The sequence below is a fragment of the Engraulis encrasicolus genome, chromosome 6, assembly GCF_034702125.1.
Source record: "Engraulis encrasicolus isolate BLACKSEA-1 chromosome 6, IST_EnEncr_1.0, whole genome shotgun sequence".
NCBI lineage: Eukaryota > Metazoa > Chordata > Actinopteri > Clupeiformes > Engraulidae > Engraulis > Engraulis encrasicolus.
The window spans coordinates 13,001,263-13,006,128 of record NC_085862.1 but is presented as its reverse complement, the minus strand read 5'-3'; the positions used below and the strand labels follow the sequence as shown (position 1 = coordinate 13,006,128).

Sequence of the window (4,866 nt, the reverse complement as noted above, 5' to 3'; positions counted from 1 at the left end):
ACAACTAACTAAGATATTCCTGAGCTGAACATATGGTGGACACCCAGAGTCTTGCAAAGTAATGGTGCACAGCAAAGAGCCTGTTTTCCTTCCTTAACAGTGAAAGTCAATGGATCACTGTAGCATTGCTACATGCTACACGGATCCATTGACTCTCACTAGCTTAGCGACATGCTCCTTCTTTTAACAACGGCTTACATGAACAATAAGACACTTTACCACCTATATAAACCCTGGCCAACGGTTTTAACTGTATTAAGCCCCAAAATAGTGGCATACCCCTTTAACAGTGAAAGTCTCACTTTTTGTCATTGTGATAATACATGGTTTCTCCTGCTTACAAATTCCAAAATGTTAAGAGGCAGGGTGTTTAATATTGGAAGTCCCATTGGAGCTGTGTAGTGCGTGGGTAGAACCTGTTTTGTAGTCGAACTTGGCTGGATGTTATAGCAGTTTCCGTGGTTTCTGTGCTCCTACCAACTTCGAACATATCTTTTCATGTGTACATCAGTTGTTTTATATGCTATATAAATTAAGTTATATTGTATCACTTGTCAGCGCAACGTTTGAGTGACAGCAGTCAAATCGGCAAACAAAGCTTGGTAACTCGAAAACGATGCAGATTCTTATGTAAACATTTCAGCCTTGGTCATACAAATTTAATCGTCAGTGTCTGCCTGTTATTGCAATACACTCTGTAACAGTATATCAGTTTATAACACTAATATATATATAAAAAATATATAGTTTATAACACTAAACAGAGTATACACTATATAACTCCTTCCATCGATGGTACAAGTGAAGCCATTCTTTGGCCTTGAAACAGCCGGTCTCTGCCTCTGCCTCAGCTCTAGATCAGTGAGGTGCACTGCGGTGTCCATTCATCATGGCACTCAGTGCGCCGCCACACCAGAGATTCTTTAGGTATATAGAGATATGCCAACATAATAGGTTGCTATGGGCACCTAACATGACCAGGTTCCGGTCTGCCTAAAGGGGCGTGTCATAATACTCCAAGCATTGAATAGAACAGTCCTTAGGCCTGCCTAGGTCTGCCTAAAGGGGGATTTCCCCCCCTCCCCTTGCAATAATAGAACCCGGAAACAATGGGCCAATGGAACCTCTCTCTCTCTCTACTCTCTCTGGCCACACCTGTTTCCAGGTCAGTGTTTCAATGATCTGTCCTGCAGGACTTCCTTGGCTCAGACTTCCGTGTAGACTGTGGGTCAATATGACTCTCTTTGGTGTCCGTATTTTACAGTAACAAGTCTGACAGGCGGATTGAGATGCGTCCGTCAAACTCTGCCGCCCTGTGGACACAGGAGGGAATTACAATCTAAGAATGTGTCTCAGACGGACAGACAGACAGACTGACAGACAGACCAACGGCAGTACAGCATGTAGCATTGATGTAGAACCGTTATCTATGCATGTATGTGGGTGGGTACAGTGATGCCTAGTACTAAGTAGGCCTAGTCCTAGAGAGAGAGAGAGAGAGAGAGAGTGTGAGTGTGAGTGTGTAGATGTGTGTGTGTGTGCGTGCGTGCGTGCGTGCGTGTGTGTGTGTGTGTGTGTGTGTGTGTGTGTGTGTGTGTGTGTGTGGGCAAAAGCATTAATGCATTTACTCGACATACTGTCAAGCTGTGTGTGCAGGGTGTTTTGCTCACATGTGTGGGTGCAGTGCAGCACACGCACCTGTGTGTGCATGTGTGTGTGCATTGCTCACGTGTGTAACAACAGCTCATGCAATTCCCACACATATCCACTCAGTGCAACTCTATGCATGTTTGACAGGCTGGTTGGTATGGCAGTCAGAGCACGCCCACATCATAGTGCTAGTTCTCCACCACACATATTATGCATTCTACCATGAAGACTCGAGAGGCAAACGAACGTTATTAACATTTATTGAACATTAGACATGATACAGGAATGCATAAAAGTTTGGCGAACAATAACACTTGATAAAATGCATGAATCAGTTTGGCGAAGGTTCCCGTCTTCGCGTTGAACTCCGGGATAGGACAGCATATCCTCCAGCGGAGATGGAGGCGGGCGTAGCCTGCCCCCTAACAGACGGGAACCTCTGGTGACGGTGGACGGAGGGGTGGTGGTGGCTTCAAAATCGGCTTAACTGAAAAGCAGAGAACAGAATGAGTGACAGCTATTTAAACAAACGTGAATGTGATCCATTGGCTGAGAGGTAACGATGCATGAGTGACGCGTAACGGGGGAACCCCCAATCTCGCGTTGTGATTGGTTGGCGATCCTGGGCAATGATGACGCATGTATGATCTGTCAAAAGGAAGATTTGTTGGTTGGCCTAGTAGGCTAAGTTTGACAGCCGAGAAATTCGAGTCTCCCTGGTAGAATTTACGCAAGCTCCCATTTCTACCATGAAGACTCGAGAGGCAAACGAACGTTATTAACATTTATTGAACATTAGACATGATACAGGAATGCATAAAAGTTTGGCGAACAATAACACTTGATAAAATGCATGAATCAGTTTGGCGAAGGTTCCCGTCTTCGCGTTGAACTCCGGGATAGGACAGCATATCCTCCAGCGGAGATGGAGGCGGGCGTAGCCTGCCCCAAAATAGAGATTAGAAGTGAACTCACCTACCGCTTACAAGGAGACACCATCTGAAAGACATGAAAAGTTAGTTAGATGATTGATTGATGATAGACGGAAGATGAAGGATGATAGGTGATGATGATGAGATGATGATGATAATGATAATGATGATAATGATGACAATGACAATGATGACAATGGCAATGATGACGATGATGACGATAATGATGATAATGATGACAATGATGACAATGATGAAGATGATAATGATAATGATAATGATGACAATGACGATAATGATGACAATGATGATAATGATGACGATGATAACAATGATGATGATGATAAAGATGATAATGATAACGATGACAATGACGACAATGATTACAATGATAATAATAATAATGATGATGATGAGTGATAAGTGATAGGTGTTGGAAGACAAATGATGATAGATTAAATGAGATTATAAATGATAGGGATGTTCTAAGGCTTAAGCTTATGGGCGGTGGTCTAGCGGAGGCATGAAGCCTGTGATGATGATGGTGATGATAATGTCGGTACCTTAGGCTATGCGAGAAGACATGGCGCGGATGCGCTGAGAGCAGAGACACAGCAGAGCGTTATGATTTGATTGATAGATGCACCTTGGTCAGGAGAGCGCTGAAAACTTAGATTATGACAGTAGGTAGAGAGCCGGAATCGTGACCTAGGAGAGAGAGTAGAACATGGTGATGAATGAGTAAATGAATGGATGGATGAATGAATGTAGGCTATAATATGTGGTATGATAGTTGACATCATAGATAAACAACCATGGCAACTAGGCTGGTTCAATGTTACGAAATATAGAGATAACAGGCTTACGGACCACTATAAAATCGATCTGATAGATGAGAGAAGGATAGAATACAGACATGACCGGGTGACCGGAGCGATAGCCCCCCAAGAGATGGAGTGAATGCCGCCGGTGCAGCAAAATACCACCGTCACCAGAAATGAGAATAGAAAACATAAAGTTACAGACCAGATATAGCATGCCTCAACGACGTGATGAGGAGTGAGGCAAATGCAGGAAGCGTATGCGCCAGACGACCAACGGCCCAGCGCCTTGATCGCAGTAGGGGACAGACCCCGCTTAGCGGCCGTGGTGGCCACGCCGATTCTGAACGAGCGTGCTGTATACCTCTTGGGCGAGGAACGAGAAGAACGAAACAGAGTTAACAGAACAGAAACAGTACACTGAGCCAGATGACAAAGCGAGGAATGAGCCGAATGCAAGATGCACTGCGTCGGACCAGCGGCTGAAAGCCTGCACTATGCGGGCGTCTGCCCAGAGTGGTGAGAGAGACAGCTTTAGACAAAGCATGAGTGGCTAACATTAAAAGACGAGCACCTCGGCCAGGATAGCAGAAAGGTCAGGTTAAAACAGAGGAGAATCGGCAGACAACTGGTAATCATGACCTAAGAGAGGGAGAGAGCAGAGCTTGTAGCTGAAACGAACAATGAATGAAACACCAAGAAAACATCTCGACCAAGAATAATAACACCATGTCAGTTATGATAAACACCTACGCGGTGTGGCGCGGTGAATGCTTGTGCAAAGCAGGCATGGACACAGGCAGTGGGGCGGATGCCCTGGTTGGTTGAGAGAAACAACTTGCGGTAACTGCATGATTAGACTAGCAATAAAAAAGGGTGGCACCTTAGTCAGGAGAATGCAGAAAGTGCGAGCTTACGACAGAGGAGAGTTGGAGAGCCGGTTATCGAGAGCTGAGAGGGACAGAGCAGAAAGCTGAAACATCACTGAATAACGGCACCAGAACAAAAACGGCATATCAAAATAGACATAAACTCCTACTCGCTACCAGTGGGTAGCTGCGATAAGTTTGTCATGCAGGATGGATGAGGATACCGATACAACCAGGTGACTGGCGTTAAAGTTGGGGCGACAGCCCAGTGCGATGCTGAGGCGATGGCCCATTGTGATGCCGAGTTGTGATGTTGAGCCGTGGTGTTGAGGTGCGACAGCCCAGGGCAATGCTGAGGTGAGCCGTTGATGCACGAGCCCTGAGGCGCCGGCCCAGGGTGATGTTGAGTCGCCGGCCCAGGGTGATGTTGAGTCGCCGGCCCAGGGTGATGTAGAGTCGCCGGCCCAGGGTGATGTAGAGTCGCCGGCCCAGGATGATGTAGAGTCGCCGGCCCAGGATGATGTAGAGTCGCCGGCCCAGGATGATGTAGAGTCGCCGGCCCAGGATGATGTAGAGTCGCCGGCCCAGGATGAT

The 4,866-nt window shown here is 46.3% G+C and overlaps 1 long non-coding RNA gene across 1 annotated transcript; it reads right to left on the bottom strand.

Moving 5' to 3' along the window:
* Window positions 1-1,894: 1,894 nt before the first annotated feature.
* LOC134450729 (uncharacterized) lies at window positions 1,895-3,612 on the bottom strand. Its single transcript, XR_010035152.1, has 3 exons — window positions 3,146-3,612; window positions 2,626-2,649; window positions 1,895-2,137 (listed from the first exon to the last, which is right to left on the bottom strand). It is a non-coding gene; the product is annotated as an uncharacterized LOC134450729 (long non-coding RNA).
* Window positions 3,613-4,866: the final 1,254 nt, after the last annotated feature.